Source organism: Saccopteryx bilineata, chromosome X, assembly GCF_036850765.1.
Source record: "Saccopteryx bilineata isolate mSacBil1 chromosome X, mSacBil1_pri_phased_curated, whole genome shotgun sequence".
Taxonomy (NCBI): Eukaryota; Metazoa; Chordata; class Mammalia; order Chiroptera; family Emballonuridae; genus Saccopteryx; species Saccopteryx bilineata.
Genome location: NC_089502.1, coordinates 71676816 through 71697538, shown reverse-complemented (window position 1 = coordinate 71697538; position 20723 = coordinate 71676816). Strand labels below are relative to the sequence as shown.

The 20723-nt window shown below is 39.9% G+C and overlaps 1 protein-coding gene across 5 annotated transcripts in view; it reads right to left on the bottom strand.

Annotated features, from left to right (window-relative positions):
- ZC3H12B (zinc finger CCCH-type containing 12B) overlaps positions 1-20212 on the bottom strand; it is a 207777-nt gene extending 187565 nt beyond the window's left edge. For all 5 annotated transcript variants that reach the window (XR_010727891.1, XM_066250325.1, XM_066250324.1 and 2 more), the window contains exon 1: positions 19738-20212. The gene's annotated coding sequence lies outside the window, so the exon portion shown is untranslated. The remainder of the gene's footprint in view (positions 1-19737) is intronic.
- Between the last annotated feature and the right edge of the window lie 511 nt (positions 20213-20723).

Genomic DNA, 20723 nt, shown 5'->3' with positions numbered 1-20723 from the left:
CAACAATGAAACACTAGAAAACAAGCTCAAGAAAACAATCCCCTTCATGGTTGCAATAAAAAAAATACCTAGGAATAAACATAACAAAAATGTAAAGGAACTATATAATGAAAACTACAAAGCATTGTTAAAGGAAATCAAAAAAGATACAATGAAATGGAAAAATATTCCTTGTTCTTGGATAGGAAGAATAAATATAGTTAAAATGACTGTATTACCCAAAGCGATATATAAATTTAATGCAATTCCCACCAAAATTTCAATGTCATTTTTTAAAGAAATGGAACAAAAAATTATCAGGTTTATATGGAACTATAAAAAACCCCAAATAGCCAAAGCAATGCTAAGGAAAAAGAACAAAGCTGGGGGCATTACAATACCTGACTTCAAATTATATTATAGAGGCACGATAATCAAAACAGCATGGTATTGGCAGAAAAGTAGACACTCAGACCAATGGAACAGAATAGAAAGCCCAGACATAAAACCATATGTATATAGTCAAATAATTTTCAATAAAGGGGCCAACAACACACAATGGAGAAAAGAAAGCCTCTTCAACAAATGGTGCTGGGAAAATTGGAAAATCACATGCAACAGAATGAAACTCAACTACAGTTTGGCCCCTTGTACTAAAATTAATTCAAAATGGATCAAAGACCTTAATATAAGACCTGAAACAATAAATTACATAGAAGAAAACATAGGTACTAAACTCATGGATCTTGGTTACACAGAGCACTTTATGAATTTGACTCCAAAGGCAAGGGAAGTGAAGACAAAGATAAATGAAAGGGACTACATCAGACTAAGAAGCTTTTGCTCAGCAAGAGAAACTGACCACAAAACAAACAGACTGCCTGACCTGTGGTGGCGCAGTGGATAAAGCGTCGACCTGGAAATGCTGAGGTCGCCAGTTCGAAACCCTGGGTTTGCCTGGTCAAGGCACATATGGGAGTTGATGCTTCCAGCTCCTCCCCCTTCTCTCTCTCTGTCTCTCTCTCTCCCTCTCTCTCTCCTCTCAAAAAAAAAAAAAAAAACCACAAACAAACAAACAAAAACAAACAAACATACAGCCAACTAAATGGGAGATGATATTTTCAAACAACAGCTCAGATAAGGGCCTAATATCCAAAATATACAAAGAACTCATAAAACTCAACAACGAACAAGCAAAAAATCCAATAAAAAAATGGGAAGAGGACATGAACAGACACTTCTCCCAGGAAGAAATATAAATGGCCAACAGATATATTATGAAAAGATGCTCATCTTCATTAGCTATTAGAGAAATGCAAATCAAAACTACAATGAGATTCCACCACACACCTGTTAGATTAGCTATTATCAACAAGACAGGTAATAGCAAATGCTGGAGAGGCTGTGGAGAAAAAGGAACCCTCATTCACTGTTGGTGGGAATGTAAAGTAGTACAACCATTATGGAAGAAAGTATGGTGGTTCCTCAAAAAATTAAAAATAGAACTACCATATGACCCAGCAATCCCTCTACTGGAATATACCCCCATAACTCAAAAACACTGGTACATAAAGACACATGCAGCCCTATGTTCATTGCAGCATTGTTCACAGTGGCCAAGATATGGAAACAACCAAAAAGTCCTTCAATAGACGACTGGATAAAGAAGATGTGGTACATACATACTATGGAATACTACTCAGCCATAAGAAATGATGACATTGGATCATTTACAACAACATGGATGGGCCTTGATGATATTATACTGAGTGAAATAAGTAAATCAGAAAAAACCAAGAACTATATGATTCCATACATAGGTGGGACATAAAAATGAGACTCAGGGACATGGACAAGAGTGTGGTGGTTACCAGGGGTGGGGAAGGGAAAGGAGGGGGTGGAAGGAGAGGAGGGGCACAAAGAAAACCAGATAGAAGGTGACAGAAGACTATGTGACTTTGGGTGATGGGTATGCAATATAATCAAATGTCAAAATAACTTCGAGATGTTTTCTCTGAACCCTTGTAACCTGATTAATGTCACCTCATTAAAATTAATTTAAAAAAATAATAAAATAAATAAAAACAAAAAAGGATGTTCAACATCGCTAATTTATCAAGGAAATATAAACCAAAACCACAAGGAGATATTACTTCACACCTGTTAGGATGGCTTTTACAAAAAAAGAAAAAAGGAGGAGGAGGAGAAGGAACAAAATAAGTGTCAGTGAGAATACTCAGAAACTAGAAATCTTGTGCCATGTTTGGTGAATGTAAAACTGCCATGGAAAACAGAATGGAGGTTCCTCTAAAAACAATTTTAACTATCATTAAAAAAAAAACACATACCAACAATCACACTTCTGGGTATTTATCCAAAAGTATTGAAAATAGAATCTCTAAGAGATATTTACACTTAACTGTATATTGCAGTATTATTTACAATAGCCAAGAGGTAGAAACAACCTAAATGCCCATCAACAGATGACTAGATAAAGAAAATGTGGTAAATACACACAATAGACTATTATTGAGCCTTAAAAAAGAAGGAAATTCTGTTACATGCTACAACATAGATAAATCTTGAAGACATTATTCCAAGTGAAATAAGCCAGTCACAGAATGCCAGCTATTGTGTGATTCACTTATATGTAGCATCTAAATGTAGTCAGAATCATAGAAGCAGAAAGTATAATAGAATGGTGGTTGCCAAGGCCTGGGGGGGAGGGACGAGGAGTTACCATTCAATGGGTCGGTTTCAGTCATGCAAGATAAAAATGTTCTAGAGATCTGCTGTACAATATTTTACTGAGCACTTAAAATTTTGTTAAAGGAATATATCTCATGTAGTATGTTTTTGTTATCACAATAAAAATGGTAGACATAGCCTTAACATATCAATAATTGTTTTAATATATAAATATGCCTGACCTGTGGTGGCACAGTGGACAAAGCATCAACCTGAATGCTGAGCTCACCAATTCAACAGCCCAGGCTTGCCTGGTCAAGGCATATATATATGGGAAGCAACTATAAATTGATGCTTCCTACTCCTCCTCTCCCTCATTCTTTCTCTCTCTCTCTCTCTCTCTCTCTCTCTCTCTCTCTTTCTCTTCTCTCTCTAAAATCAATAAACAAAATCTTTATAAATAAATAAATAAATAAATAGTCTAAATGCACCAAATAAAAGACAGGTTGGCAAAGTGATTTAAAAAACATAGTCTAGGTCTTCCTAATTGGAGCACACCTGTGCCCTTCCCCAGGGCAAGTAATTTCCGCCTTCTTTTCTCCTAAAGTCTAAGGGTCCTCACCAAAGTTGCAACCAGAGGAGCTGGGACCAGCAGCAAAGGAGTCTCTTTTTTTGAGTGTCTGTAACTTCCTTTCTTGAATCCATGCAGTTGCTACTATAGCCTGACTTTTCTCTGCTTTTCTGAGGGCATACTATCTCTTTTTCACTCTAATATACCTTGCCATTATCACTTAAGAAACATAGTCTGGTATATGTGGTCTACAAGAAATTCACTTCAAAGATAAAAACATTGTAGATTGAAAGTAAATGTATGGAAAAAAGATACAACATTGAAACATAAATGTTTTAAAAAAAGCACTTTCACGTAAAGTAGACTTCAGAGAAAAGAAAATGACTAAGGATAAAGAGGAACATTATACAACATTTACGAAATCATATAATTATAGAGATAGAGAACAGATTAGAGGTCAGGGGTTGGGGAAGGGGACAAAGAAGATGAGTATGGCATAATAAACAGAATGAGAGAGGTTTGTGATTGATGGAGTTAGGGTATATTGATGTGGTGACTACATAAAGCTACTCACACAAATATATAATTAATTAGAAAATACATTAACTAAGATATTTTATTCAATAGCCTTTAGTTAACAGAGTCTCTGAGACTACCTAAATTAGAAACATTCATTTTCAAATGTAAATACAACAATTTCCTTCCAAAATCAAATGGTTAAAACTTTTTTTCTATGCTTCTGCCCCCTTCTGTTAAGAGTAGAATGCTAAGAATGAAATACTGTATTCCCCCATGTATAAGATGCACCCTTTTTCAAAAAATTTGGGGTCTAATAACTGGGTACACCATATACAGTGGTTGTAGATTTTTTTTTAACTTGGATTTCTTGCTTTTTTACGCTTGTTATCTTTGCGCTCATTATTTCGCATTTGTTACCAGTATATTTACGGTAGGTTATGTTTTGCCACATTTTGCCCAGAAATGGCTCAGAAAAGATTTTCATACAGTGCTGAATCCAAATTAGAAGTGATCCAGTTGGCAAAAGTGAATGAAAATCGTGCTGTTGAACGTAAGTTTGGTCCTCCTCCAACTGAGAAATCAATCCAAGACTGGCTACGGGAATAAGAAACCCTACTGAAAATGCCACGGCAGAAGAAGGCCATGAGAGGCAAGTCAGCAAAATGGCCTGATTTAGAGAGAGAATTGAAGATATGGATTGAAGAGCAAAGGGCAGTTGGAATTCCTGTGTCCACAAAGATGGTTCAGCATGAGGCAAGAAGAATTGCTAACTAAAAAGAAGTTACTGGTTTCAAAGGAGGACACAATTAGTGCTTCAGGTTCATGAAATGGAATGGACTAAGCATGCACACATGCACCAGACTTGCCCTAAAGATGCCTGAAAGTTATGAGCAGAAGGTCCTTGAATTTCATTGTTTTGTCATTCAACGTCAGAAGACACAGCAGTTTGAGTTGGGACAGATCACAAATATGAACGAAGTCCCCCTTCAATTTGATGGCCCAAGTAACAAAACTGTTGATAAGAATGGGGTGAAAACTGTAACTATGAAGACAAGTGGACATGAAAAGAGCCATATACAGTTGTTCCAGCTTGCTATGCTGACAGAACCAAACTGCCTCCTATGCTGATTTTCAAACACAAAACAATGCCAAAAGAAGATATTCTTCGAGGAGTGATTGTCCATGTTCATGACAAGGGTTGGATGGGTCAGGATAGGATGAAGATCTGGTTTGAGAAAATCTGGAGAAGGAGACCAGGTGGGCTATTATGCAAACCTGCCCAATTGGTGCTTGATCAGTTCAGGGCACACATAACAAAAAACACAAAGAAGATGGTTGCAAAGCAAAAAACAAAACTTGCCATCATACTTGGAGGCTTGACATCCCAGCTCCAACCACTTGATGTCAGCATTGTTAACCCTTCAACACTGCCATGAGAGATGAATGGAACCAATGGATGAAGTCTTCTGGAGACAATTTGACACCAGCAGGACGAGTGAAGAAACCAACCATAGGAGAAGTATGTACCTGGGTGAAAAGATCCTGGGATAATATCAAGATTGAGATTGTTGTCAAGTTATTTAAGAAGTGTGGTATTTCAAATGTCGCGAGCCAGCACAACAAATAATTTAGCAGGTCTCAGGTGGAAATGGTGGAGGATTAGAAAATAAACACAGAAAAAAAAAAAAGAATGGAATTGGGAGGACCCATTGCACAGCTGATGGCTTGCAAGAGCAAGTCTCCACCCTCAAACCTCTTTATTTATAGGGCAGAACAAAGTCATTAGCAAAACAAAAAAAGCTTAGATACAAAGTCACATTTCTGAGGAAAACAAAGAATTCTCACAAGTGCAGAAAACCCCCACCATGCAACAGCTAAAGATGTGAGGAAGAGCTTAGTCTTAAAAACAATGTGGGGAAGATCTTACTCTTAAACTAAGCCCTAGGCTATAAAGGTTTTTTCAATTTACAGCCTGTCTCCCACATTCAAATGCCATAGATGGAACTGAGGATGAGGCAATATATGAAAATAGTGATTTGTCATCAGACACAGATGAGGACAAACTAATAGATGGGAGTTTTGACAGTGATGAGGAGTTGTATGAATTTTATGATGAATAAAATTTGAGGTCAATAACTTTATGTAATACATTTTTTTTTTCAAATTTCGAAACCCAAAATTAAGGTATGTCTTATACTTGGGGAAATATGGTAGATTTCACTAATTCTTATTCTACATTGGATGTTTAGCTGTGAGAAAATTGTTACACAATATTCAGTCTCTATTCCTCTCATCCATAAAGGTAAAGGTGGGAGGTGGAGAATTCTAATTAGTTAAAAAAAATTCAGCAGGCTAAATTTTTATACTAGTTAATTCAATGACCTATGCTCTTACTCCTAAGATTTAAGTTCTATAAGTAAAGAGCAATGAGTTACACAGTAGAAACATTTTATCATTACTGTAAAAGACATGAAGCAAATACTACCTTTTCTCCCCTCTCAAAGGAGCATCAATAGAAAATAACAAGCTTCTAGCAACCCTATAATTAGGTGTAGTCTGCTACACTGGTCTACTTTGACATTCATTCCAGTTTCTTGTCTGAAGAATTTCATTCCACAGTGCCAGAATTGTTGGTTTCAAGAGCTTATTGCATCATATAAATAGAATAAATCTGTATCAATATGTATGAATTCATTATATAATTATTAATTCAGAACTGGAGAAGAGGGACACCCTGAACTTTTACTGGTTTCAGAACTGTTGCAACATCATTAACATACAAGGTCAGTCTACCAAGCCTGGGAATCATAGCAGCTCTACCTAATACATAGAAACAAACATAGAGAAGCAGGCAAAGTATGAATACAAAGAAACATGTCCCAAATGAAGAACAGGAGAAATTTCCAGGAAAAAAAATGAAATAAAATGGAGGTAAGCAAACTAACAGATACAGGGTTCAAAACAATGGTTATAAGGATGCTCAAAAAACTTAGTTAGGACATAGAAACCATAAAAAAAGAATGAGTGAGAAATGAAGGCTACCGTAACTGAAATAAAGAATACTTTACAGAGCATCAACAGTATAGTAGATGATGCTGAGAATCAGATAATGACTTGGAATATAAAGAAGCAAAAAACATCCAATCAGAATATCAGAAAGTAAAAAGAATCTTAAAAAATGATGATAGTGGAAAGAGCCTCTGCGATAACTACAAGCATACCAACATTCGCATTAAGGTGGTCCCCGAAGGAGAAGAAAGAGATCGTGAAATTGAAAACTTATTTGAAAAAACTAATGACAGAAAACTTCTCCAACCTGTTGAAGGAATAGACAGACATGTCCAGGAAGTGCAGAGAGTCCCAGCAAGATGAACCCAAAGAGGCCCACACCAAAACACATCATAATTAAAACAAAAAAGGTTAAAGACAAGGAAAGAATCGTAAAAGCAGCAAGAGAAAATCTGTTATCTAGAGGAGAATTCTCATAGACTGTCAGCTGATTTCTTAACAGAAACCTTGCAGGCCAGAATGGAGTGGCTAGAAATATTCAAAGTGATGAAAAGCAAGGACCTCCAAAGATTACTCTACCCAGCAAAGCTGTCATTTAGAATTGAAGGACATATAAAGAGCTTCCCAGACAAGAAAAAGCTAAAGGAGTTCACCACCATCAAACCAGTACTAGATGAAATATTAAAGGGTATTTTTAAAAAGAAAGAGAAAAAAAAGATAAAAATAAGAAAAATAAAATGGTAATAAACACATATTTATCAACAATTACATCTAAAAAGACAAAATGAATGAACAAGCACAACAGAAACAGACTTATAGATACAGAGAATATTTTAATGGTTGCCAGATGGGAAGGGGGGTAGGGAGAATGTGTGAAAGGGTGAAAGGATTAAAAAGTACAGATTGGCAGTTACAGAATAGTCATGGGATGAAAATTACACCATAGAGAATATAGTCAACAATACAGATTCTAATACCTATGTATGGTTACAGATGGGTATGAGACTTACAAGGATTATCACTTAGTAAGTCGTATAATGCCTGTTCACATGGTGTACACCTAAGACTAATGTAATATTGTATGTCAACTATAATTGAAAAATTAAAAAAATGATTTAAAAAAGAACACTATATACAACTTTTAATGCACATTTTACCTTCTCTCTCTACTTAATTGATAATATGAATTTGTAATTGCACAGAATTAACTTACAAATAATATTGCTACTGCAGTTTTTAAAACATCTGTAAGCTGCAGACCATAACTATTTGCCTCAATTTTGCTTAAACTATTAATTGATGTTCAAATCTCTTTTCTTGTAAACAGCCCAATGCAATTAATATTCTAATTCTCATATATTCAAAAGAGCACTTAGAAGACACTTCTAAAACCTAGATAGTTCCTATCTTCATACCCTAGCACTCCTTTCATGGAGTGTAATCCATCAGCAGCATGGGGTAGACAACCTCCTGAAGGGATTTTTAGCATAAATACTATATCCAGACTACAACAAATTTTTTATTAGCACGGTTTGAATTAAAGAAATTTTATTGTGTTGTAATTTGGACACCACTGATTCAGAATTTATGATAATTCAGATAAGGGTTGAAATTAAATTGACTTTAGTATTATTTAAGAACAAACAGTTTGCTAAGCAAATTAATAGTGTAAGCAAGATACTAGAGGAGATATTAAAAATACTTAAAAGAAAAAATTCTTTCAAGCACCTTTAAATACTTTAGAAATAACTTTTTACATATAACTCATTTACATACTAATTACAAATCATTCTGATGTATTTATTAAACCAAGAGCCCTAGGGGTAACACTTTGTTATCCTAGTTCTGGTTACTGTGTGTACAAGGAAGCCATAAAAACTACAGTTCATAAAAAATATTCTAAAATTGAAAACTTCAACCATTTTAGAATTATTCTACCAAAGTCATTGTAAATTAAGAAAAACTGAAACAAAATCTAACACATACTCTCTTCTTTTCTATGGAATCACAGGTATTTTTAATCAATCTGGTAATAATACAATCCAGTAAATCTATTGATGATGAGTAAAAACAACCCAGTTAATGATACCCTCAAAAATACACAGGAAGAGAAACAAGATAAGCATCTGTGTGAACATCTAGAGATTAAATTAAAACTCAGCAAAAGCCTGACCAGGCGGTGGCGCAGTGGATAGAGCATCCGACTGGGATGTGGAGGACCCAGGTTGCAGACCCTGAGGTCGCCAGCTTGAGCACAGGCTCATCTGGTTTGAGCAAAAGCTCACCAGCTTGAACCCAAGGTCACTGGCTCCAACAAGGGGCTACTCGGTCTGCTGAATGCCCACGGTCAAGGCACATATGAGAAAGCAATCAGTGAACAACTAACGTGTTGCAACGCGCAATGAAAAACTAATGATTGATGCTTCTCATCTCTCTTCGTTCCTGTCTGTCTGTCCCTGTCTATCCCTCTCTCTGACTCACTCTCTGTCTCTGTAAAAAAAAAAAAAAAAAAAAAAAAACTCAGCAAGAACAATAAAATGAATTAGTATATGATATATGCCTGGACCTGCAAAGGGCACAAAACAGTAATGAATAAGACGGGCTTATGTATGACCTATAGAATCAAATTTATTACATATATCACACCTCATATGTCAACTAGTTTTCAATTTGAAAGATAAATAAATGTAGTCCTAGGTGGATGATAAGTAATGTCACAAAAGGTAAAAAGGATGCTTTAAATTCCTCAGTTGAAAGATGTTGCATAAACATAAAGTAGTACAGCAATATAGCAGAATGGAAAAGATATAAACTTTTATTCAAAAATGAAAAAAAACTAAGTGTAACTATATAAAATTATATGGTAAAAAGTAATGAAGGACTCTAACTCAGTGGTCCCCAACCCCCAGGCCACAGGCCACAGACCAGTACCGGTCCATGGGCCATTTGGTACCGGTCCGCAGAGAAAGAATAAATAACTTACATTATTTCCGTTTTATTTATATTTAAGTCTGAACGATGTTTTATTTTTAAAAAATGACCAGATTCCCTCTGTTACATCCATCTAAGACTCACTCTTGACGCTTGTCTCGGTCACGTGATACATTTATCCGTCCCACTCTAAAGACCGGTCAGTGAAAATATTTTCTTACATTAAACTGGTCCATGGCCCAAAAAAGGTTGGGGATCACTGCTCTAAATCACTCTGAAAAGATCACTACTTTTATTATAAAAGTACCTATAACTCCTGATGTTATGTTACCTACAATAAATAAAATAATTGTTTTTAAATTAAAAATCTAGCAATTCAAAAATTGCCTGAGTCGCAGTGGATAGAGCATCAGACTGGGAAACAAAGGACCCCAAAGGTTTGAAACCCCAAGGTCGCCAGCTTGAGTGTGGGCTCACCAGTTTGAGTGTGGAGTCGCTGGCTTGAGTGTGGGATCATAGACATGACCCCATGGTGGCTGGCTTGAGTCGAAAAGTCGCTGGCTTGAGCCCATGGTCTCTGGCTTGAGCAAGGGGTTACTTGCTCTGTTATAGCCCCCCTGGTCAAGGCACATATGAGAACGCAATCAATGAACAACTAAGGAGCTGCAATGAAGAATTGATGCTTCTCATCTCTCCCCCTGCCTGTCTGACCCTATCTGTTCCTCTATCTGTCTTTCTGTCTGTCACACACAAAAAAACTGACTGAGTTAGACACAGAACTTGGATTAGTCTTCTTATTGCTCTTTCCTGTTAAAACACCCAGTTTCAAATGCAGTTCATCTTATACGGATCCAGCTTCTCAGACTATGACAGAAAACCTTCCCTGAGTAACTTTTTAAAAATATAAGTCTATTTGTAAAACTCATTCAGGGCCCCAAAATGTAGCTCAGAAGTGACAGTAAGAAAAAACCAATAGCCATAGTGTTTAACGAAAGTGGAAATGAGGTGCAGAAAGTGAACATAACGGGAGCTATGTGATTTAGGGCTGTGAATGATCATGGAGACTTAATGTACAATGTTTTGTAACAGAATTTATTGGGGTGACATTGGTTTTCAAAACCACACAGGTTTGTCACCCCATTAAAAAAATAAAATTATAAAAAAAAAAAAAAAACCACACAGGTTTCAAGTGTACAACTCAACATAATGTCATCTGCACACTGCATTCTGCATCCATTACCCCAAGCAAAGTCTTTTTCTGTCCCCACTTCCCCCTTTACACCCTCCAACCAATCTCCCACCCTCCTTTCCCTCTGGCTATCGCCACAATGTTGTCTGTGACTACCTGCTATGTAGATATATTTTTTAGATAATCCTGTCACATGCTTTCATTCAGTCCCCCAACCCCTCCCCTCTGACAGCAGTCTGTTCCATGTATCCATGCCTTTCTATATTGTTCATAAGTTTATTTTGTTCATTAGATTCCACATATAAGTGATTTTATGATGGTTGTCAGAAATTTTTCCTCATTATTAATGCTGTCAAAATTCAATTTCAAGTTTTCATTCAATATTTACTGCATTTTAAAAATTGCTACCAAAAGCTTCTATTTCAGGAATAAAATCTCACCATCAAATCTCTGAAGTGCATTTCTCATTAAGAAAAGAAGAATGAATGAGATAGCAGGGAAACTTTTGGGTGCCAACAGTCCAATGAGAGTTAACAATTCATAATATAAGATGATATTAAAAGGATGATAATTGTGTGTGAGACTTCTTATGAATATTAGTTTATAAACATATATGAATGTTTTGTTTTATTTTGTTTGTAGGTACTAAACATTAAGGAATTATCCTCTCCACTTTTATTCCTGCATTGAATTGGTTGTGGGTATTTTTCACTTAATAAAAAAGGTTATGGCCCTGGCCGGTTGGCTCAGTGGTAGAGTGTCGGCCTGGCGTGCGGGAGTCCGGGGTTCGATTCCTGGCCAGGGCACACAGGAGAAGCGCCCATCTGCTTCTCCACCCCTCCCCCTCTCCTTCCTCTCTGTCTCTCTCTTCCCCTCCCGCAGCCGAGGCTCCACTGGAGCAAAGTTGGCCTGGGCGCTGAGGATGGCTCTGTGGCCTCTGCCTCAGGCACTAGAATGGCTCTGATTGCAGCAGAGCAATGCCCCAGATGGGCAGAGCATCACCCCCTGGTGGGCATGCTGGGTGGATCCCGGTCGGACTGCCTCCCCATTTCCAACTTAAGAAAAATACAAAAAAAAAAAAAAAAAAAGGTTATGTTCCCAAAAAATACAGCCCAAAAGGAACTGTGTGGCCCTGGCCGGTTGGCTCAGCGGTAGAGTGTCGGCCTGGCGTGCAGGGGACCCGGGATCAATTCCCGGCCAGGGCACATAGGAGAAGCGCCCATTTGCTTCTCCACCCCCCCCCACCTTCCTCTCTGTCTCTCTCTTCCCCTCCCGCAGCCAAGGCTCCATTGGAGCAAAGATGGCCTGGGTGCTGGGGATGGCTCCTTGGCCTCTGCCCCAGGCGCTAGAGTGGCTCTGGTTGCGGCAGAGCGACGCCCCGGCATCTCCCCCTGGTGGGCAGAGCGTCGCCCCTGGTGGGCGTGCCGGGTGGATCCTGGTCGGGCGCATGCGGGAGTCTGTCTGACTGTCTCTCCCCATTTCCAGCTTCAGAAAAATACAAACAAACAAACAAACAAAAAAAAAAACTGTGTGATCAAAGCCATTATCCCCATAAACTTCCATAATAAAATTTAGAGTTGTACTCAGCTGGAAAAGTTTTCAATACATTGACATAATAAAGATAATAATTAAGAATATGACAACACATTTAAAACTACATATTTAAAGAAAATTATGGCCCTGGCTGGTGGCTCAATGGATAGACTGTTAGCCCTGGGTATGGAAGTCTAGGGTTGGACTCCCAGTCAGGGCACATAGGAAAAGCAACCATCTGCTTCTCTCCCCACCCTCTTCCCCTTCACTCTCTCTTCCCCTCCTTCAGGCAGTGACTCAATTAGTTTGAGCATGGCCTGGGGATAGTTCGCTTGGTCTGACTGTGACAACCTCAGGCACTAACAATAGCTCAGTGCATGAGCATTGGCCCCAGACAGGTTTGCCACGTGGATCCCAGTCAAGGCGTATGTGGCAGTCTGTCTCACTATCTCCCCTCCTCTCACATTAAAAAAAAAACTTATAACTTATGGATACATCAGTGATACTCAGTGTATGCTGCTCTACCAACGCATTCAGTAATACTGTAAAAATAGCTATCTATTATACAGTAATAGAAACTGACAATCCCTTACCTTATTTAACATGCTGTCACCACTAAAATTTATCAATTTACCTAAGATGTGTACCTGCCTTAAACCACCACAGTACTTAAAGTTGATATAAGATAATTTTAATTTTCTCAGCAGTTTGCCCATTATTTTATTTTTCTTTCTTTTTTTTAATTTTTTATTTTTATTTTTTTACAGGGACAGAAAGAGAGTCAGAGAGAGGGATAGATAGGGACAGACAGACAGGAATGGAGAGAGATGAGAAGCATCAATCATTAGTTTTTCCTTGTGACACCTTTGTTGTTCATTGCTTTCTCATATGTGCCTTGACCGGGGGCCTCAGCAGACTGAGTAACCCCTCGCTTGAGCCAGCGACCTTGGGTCCAAGCTGGTGAGCTTTTTTGCTCAAACCAGATGAGCCTGCACTCAAGCTGACGCAGTCCGACGCTCTATCCACTGCGCCACCACCTGGTCAGGCCTTGACCATTATTTTAATTCACCAATGCTCTTCCCAGCAATCTTCCCTTTTGATACTAGCATAAGCAGCTAAGTAAGAACAGAAATGTGTAATACTTGCTTAGTTAAGGAGACTGATCCCAATGCCTTTTAAATATATTTTGCTTTCCGTTAGCTGGTTAATGCCTAACAATGATCAAATATTCATTGACAGTATCTGTGTGGACCATTTGGTTCTCTAACTAGTAACTTCTTTAACTCATAACTTATGTTTTAGGTAGAGAATGCTCAAAACAATTATATTTGTTGAAACTATTAGCTACTGTGAATTCAAGTTTATTAATAATAACTATAATCAGAGAAGAATATGGCTGGCATCAAATGACACTAAATGAAAGGTATAAGATGGCATATAGAACCCTCAAAAAATGTCAAATTTTGGCATATTGCTCCTTAGAGTAAATCTGTGTATTAAATCAAGATTTTTTTTCTATTTTACATTTTAATATGTGGGCCCTGCCTGGTTGACTCAGTGGTAGAATGTTGGCCTGGAATATGGATGTCCTGGGTTTGATTCCCAGTCTGGATACACAAGAGAAGTGCCCATCTGCTTCTCCATCCCTCCTCAGCTTGCTTCTCTCTCTCGTTCTCCCCTCCTCACAGCAGCCATGGCTCAGTTGGAACAAGTTGGCCCTGTGCGCTGAGGATGGCTCCAGGGCCTCCACCTCAAGTGATAAGAAGAGCTCGGTTGCTGAGCAACTTAGCAAAGCTCCAGATAGGCAGAGTATCTCCCCTAGTGGGCTTGCTGGGTGGATCCCAGTAGGGCACATGCAGGAGTCTGTCTCTCTGCCTCCCCTCCTCTCACTAAATAAAAAAAAAAATCTAATATGTAAATTTATGTTGGAAGACACACCCCTCTATTGATATAATAATTATAGTATATTTTCTTATTGTTCTTTTCCTACATACAAACATCAATTTATAATGGTTGACTAAACCCCAGGAGACTATTGGTCATATAACTAATTCTCAACACAGCAAAGTTATTAGAAAAGCAGTAAAATTACTTTTGTAGAGGTTTGTAATTATAGATTCAACTCTAATGTTAGATGCCAATTATTAACACATGCATTACTCATAACATTACTAAAACTTTGACAGACATCAATTTGCAGGAATTTGACATACCCCCCTTTGTTTAGAAAATAATAGAAATAGTAGTACTGCCTGACCAAGCAGTGGCACAGTGGATAGAGCGCTGGACTGGGACGCAGAGGACCCAGGTTTGAAAATCCGAGGTTACCAGCTTCAGCAAGGGCTCATTGGGCTTGAGCACGGGGTCACTGGCTTGAGCATGGGATCACAGACATGACCCCATCGTTGCTGGATTGAGCCCAAAGGTCACTGGCTTGAAGCCCAAGGTTGCTGGTTTGAGCCAGGAGTCACTTGTTCTGCTATAGCCCCCACCCTGGTCAAGGCACATATCAGAAAGCAATCAATGAACAACTAAGGTGCCACAAAGAAGAATTGATGCTTCTCATCTCTCTCCCTTCCTGTCTGTCCCTATCTGTCCCTCTCTCTATCTCTCTGTCCCTGTCAAAAAACTAAAAATATAGCAGTACTAAAACTAAGTAATAAACTTTTATGGACCAAAATTCATGTTGTTCAAAGAATTTCCTTACTTTTCTTTATCAAGAAATAGTCTTTGAAGCATATTAATAATCTAAAGTTGTACCAATGAGATTAGTCTCATACAAAACACATAATTATCTCAGGAGACAGAGGAAAATGAACAGGTTATAAAAATATGTGTATTTAATACTTTATATCTGCCTAGAAAATATTCTCACTTGCTTCAAAAAATAGGGTGATTATTTTAAATATGACTTTTAAATATGTACATTTTAAAACATATTTAATTATTTTTATAAATTAAATTTAATGGGGTGACATTGATCAATAAGAATACTTATGTTTCAGGTAATATCTCTATAGCATTTGAACTGTTGATTGTGTTGTGTACCCACCACTCAAAGTCAAATGTTCCATCACTATATATTTATCTGTCCTTATTCCCCTCCCCCTGGTAACCACTTCACTTTTATCTCTGTCCATGAGTCTCAGTTTCATATCCCATATATGTATGGAATCCCCTAATTCTTAGCTTTTTCTGATTTACTTATTACACTTAGTATATTCTAAGTCAGGGGTCCCCAAACTACGACCTGTGGGCCACATGCGGCCCCCTGAAGCCATTTATCCGGCCCCTGCCGCACTTCCAGAAGGGGCACCTCTTTTATTGGTGGTCAGTGAGAGGAGCATAGTTCCCAATGAAATACTGGTCAGTTTGTTGATTTAAATTTACTTGTTCTTTATTTTAAATATTATATTTGTTCCCGTTTTGTATTTTTACTTTAAAATAAGATATGTGCAGTGTGCATAGGAATTTGTTCATAGTTTTTTTTTTTTTTATAGTTCAGCCCTCCAACGATCTGGGGGACAGTGAACTGGCCCCCTGTGTAAAAAGTCTGGGGACCCCTGTTCTAAGTGAATGTTCTCAAGTCCATTCATATTGTCGTACATGTCATTATGTCATTTCTCATGGCTGAGTAGTATTCCATTGTATATATGTACTACCACTTTCTTATCCAATCTTCTATCGAGGGACACTTTGGTTGTTTCCATGCCTTGGCCACTGTGAATAATGCTGTGATGAACATGGAGGTGCATGTGTCTTTGTGTACCAATGTTTTCGAGTTTTGGAGGATAGATACCCAGTAGAGGGATTGCTGGGTCATACGGTAATTCTATTCTTAATTTTTTGAGGAACCACCATACTGTCTTCCAAAATGATTGTACCAGTTTACATTCCCACCAGGAGTGAATGAGGGTTCCTTTTCCTCCACAGCCTCTCCAACACTTCTTTATACCTGTCTTGTTGATAACAGCCAATCTAACAGGTGTGAGGTAGCATCTCATCGAAGTTTTGATTTGCATTTATCTAATATTTAATTTAATATGTAATTTGTCATAAGAAAGTATATTCATTACAAAGAAGTTCATTGTCACTGACAGAAGCATCTCCTCTTAGGTTTATCCAAGAGTGTAATATTCACAGAGATTACAAAGTGCCTTTGTTTATGTCATACTGACCTCCCCTCTTCTAGCAAATTTTATAGTTCTATCAAAAACTGAATCAAGTCTGACTTTATTTTATTTTTATTTTTTTTGTATTTTTCTGAAGCTGGAAATGGGGAGGCAGTCAGACAGACTCCAGCATGCGCCCAACTGGGATCCACCCGGCACGCCCACCAGGGGGCGATGCTCTGCCCATCTGGGGCGTCGTTCTGTCGCTACCAGAGCCACTCTAGCGCCTGGGGCAGAGGCCAAGAAGCCATCCCAAGTGCCCGGGCCATCTTTTGCTCCAATGGAGCCTCGGCTACAGGAGGGGAAGAGAGAGACAGAGAGGAAGGAGAGAGGAAGGGGTGGAGAAGCAGATGGGCGCCTCTCCTATGTGCCCTGGCCAGGAATCGAACCCGGGACTCCCGCATGCCAGGCTTACGCTCTACCACTGAGCCAACCAGCCAGGGCCTCAAGTCTGACTTTATAAAGACATATCAGATGAACACCACCCTTCAAAGCTTTTTTACTCTTAATTATTTTATCTCTAATTCTGTACTACTGTATGTTTCTATCATTGGCCATGATGTCTCATGTATGCATTTTTTTTCTCTAATGGATAATCAATTTAATTCCTGGGACCTGTCTCTGTTCTTTTCTCCACAGTACGTAGTATACTAGTGGGCACTTGGAGAATAGAGAATATAAAAGTATGTTGAATTCACCTGATCAGGCGGTGGCACAGTGGACAGAGCATCGGACTGGGATGCGGAGGACTGAGGTTTGAAACCCCATAGTCTAGCACTGGCCGGTTGGCTCAGTGGTAGAGCATCAGCCTGGCGTGTGGAAGTCTCGGGTTCCATTCCCGGCCAGGGCACATAGGAGAAGTGCCCATCTGCTTCTCCATCCCTCCCCCTCTCCTTCCTCTCTGTCTCTCTCTTCCCCTCCCACAGCCAAGGCTCCATTGGAGCAAAGATGGCCTCTGCCTCACGCGCTAGAGTGGCTCTGGTCGCAACAGAGCGACGTCCCGGATGAGCAGAGCATCGCCCCCTGGTGGGCGTGCTGGGTGGATCCCGGTTGGGCACATGCGGGAGTCTGTCTGACTGCCTCCCCGTTTCCAGCTTCAGAAAAATACAAAAAAAAAAAAAAGAAAGAGAAAGAAACCCCATGGTCAATAGCTTGAGCATGGGCTCATCCTGGTTGAGCACAGGCTCACCAGCTTGAGCACAGGCTCGCTGGATTGAGTGTGGGATCAAATACATGATGCCATGGTCGATGCCTTGAGCCCAAGGTCACTGGCTCAAGCAAGGGGTCACTCACTCTGCTGCAGCTCCCTCCATCAAAGCACATATGAGAGAGTAATCAGTGGACAACCTAAGGTGATGCAACAAAGAATTGATGCTTCTTATCTCTCTTCCTTCCTGTTTGGTCTGTCCCTATCTGTCCCTCTCTCTGACTCTGTATATATAAAAAAAAAGTATATTGAATTCAAATAAAAAAAAACTCATCCCAGAGTTTACTGATGAAGCGCCTTGATTGCACTTGCTTGCAAAATTAACTATTAATATTATCGTATAATGTGGTTATGACACTCTATGTAAATGCTGCTCTTAAGTATGTAACACCTTCATAGCCATATACATTACAACAGAATTCTAAATTGGACCCCAGTTACTTCCTCATTCTACAAGTATGTGAAGATGAACAGCAAGTACCTAATTGGTACATTATTATTCCAAATAATTCAGACTTAACTCATCAAGAACTTTTCCAAAATGAAACAAAACAAAAATCTTTAAATTTGAAACTCTAGCAACTAGAAGCATGTCAGTTGGCCACTTAAAACAAGATTATTTTGCAGTAATACCAGAATTACATTGTGATTTAAATCATACCCAAGAGAAGCTCAAACATCATGAAAACTGCCAAAGCAAAGCATTTTACCCAAAACAATCAGGGACTTTTCAGTCTTGACTTATTCTGTAAAGTTACCTAATCACAAGTGACAGCTATATCCTTTTTTAAAATCTTTAGCTTAAAAGCATTTATCCAAAACTAAATTTAGCTTTTCCATTATTTCACTTCTTTTCCACTTCTTTCCTTTTACTTTTTTTCTTCTGAATAAAATGAAACTGAAATGGTTTTAAAACCAGTATGAAGGTATGAAAGTCAAATAAAAGGAACCCATCTTTCAAAATCACTAATCTAAAATTATCTACTTTTGAAAGGAGTCAACTGTAAATATTAAGTTTTTCAACCATTTGCTTTCAGTAACACAACTTCACTCCTCCAAGATAATGTTGCTAAATTTCAAAAAGCACCTTACAACTTTAGATCCTCATCTAATCACCCTGTTCAAAACATCACTTCAGGTCCCCTAAACCAATGACTTTTGGAAGCAACTATTCTCACCTTCCGACTACCCCAGGAAGAACAGATAGATCATAACACATTCTCGCTTTTATTAAGAACATTTTAGGTTTCACCATATTTATTTAAAAAGAGGTGTCATTCTGGAGGAAGAGTAGTTAATTTGTAAAATCTGTTTGCCCTGTTACCAATCAGACATTCTTTGTCTACTTCAAGTTTGATGCCACTTTGGAAGTAAAGTGGAGTGTTTCCTAGTTTGTTTTATTGTTATTAATATAAGTACTGTCTTCCTAACTGTTGTATGTCAGGAGTCAGAAGCCAGGCACACGACTTGCAGAACCTCTCGGAAAATAAGAGCAAGAAAACTGAAAGTAAGGGGCCATGCTAGTTGCCGGTTCAAGCCTTGAGGCTTGGAGCAACAGCAGCCTGAAAATCCACATTTGAGAAGCCTGTGGTTAGACTAAGCCTCTTCAGAGCAAGAGCGAGGGAAAAGGGGCGAGCTCGGCACTGGGAAAGTCTCCCCGAATCAGGGACCAGGCTATAGGACTGTACGTAGAATTATCAGCATCTATGGCATTTAAGAAACAGCCAGGCCTTCAGCACCGACCCCGCATTCCTGGGCGCAGGGGTTGAGACCAGATCGCGATGATTCTGAGAAGGAAAGGTACCTCAAAGGAAATAGGGAGCCGTGAACAGATGTAGTAGAGGCATCTGCAGGACAGAGCTGCGCTTGGGTCGCCTCCCAGGGCCCCGGAGGTCAGAAACGCGCTCCAGCACCGGGTGAGTGCGGTGCCACTACTCACCCCTACTCTCCTACGGTCCCCGTCGTGGCCCTCTGCGGCTCAGCTCCTGCAGGGGGAGACCACCCCCCCGCCCGCCGCCAGGGGTGGTCTCAGCGGGCGAGCGGAGGTGGCGGCGCAGGTGTCCGTGAGCGCGGGCCAGAGAAGCGCCCCTACAGAAGCTGGGTGCAAGGGATGCAGTCTGGTGCCTAGCTCTCCCTGGCGCCTCCAACTTCACCACCATCGACGTGGAAGGGCGAGAGGCGGCAAAGGAGAGGAGGCCCTCGCCCAGCGGCTCGGACCCTCCCGGAGTACTAGGCCTGACCGCGGGCGGGAGCGCCGCCCCCGACCCCCACAGCGAAGCGACCCCCAGGGCTGATTCCAGTCCCTCAGCCCCCGCCGCCACAGAGCACCGGCGGATCCCTCTCGGGCCGTGGTCGCAGCTGCAACCTCGTGCTCCTCCTCCTCTGGCGCCGCTGCCTACACACACAGCCCCGGCGCCTTTACAGCCGCGGCGCCCTGACTGCGGTCGCCTAGCAACCGCGCGCATGCGCCCCACCCCCGCCGGCGACCGTCGCGGCCACCCGTACTGCTGTTGGAGCTCAATCCTTCACCTTATGAAAATGAGCAAAAGCCGCCTTCCTTCCTAGAGTCTGGATGGAATGTAGTCAAGGTGTGGGTGAAATGGGGAGAGGTACAGGATGTATTGTAGATCAGAAGAAACTGTGGGACTTAGATAGGACCTTCTCCTGGTCCCTCGACAGGCTTCTCAGTGGTAGGGAGTGACAGTCCCAACAATCTCAAAATATTGTTTAGTCTCTCCTCCTACACTTCAATCCATCCTTCACAAGGACTTCCAGAGGAATGTTCTAAATAACTTATCTGATCATGTTACTCAACTGCATAACTCCTATGGTAAAGGAACTAACAGTTCTTGACTACTACAGTTGCATCCTCAATGGTCTCCCTACCTTTAGACTTGTCTGTGCAATCTGTTCTTGCACTTACCG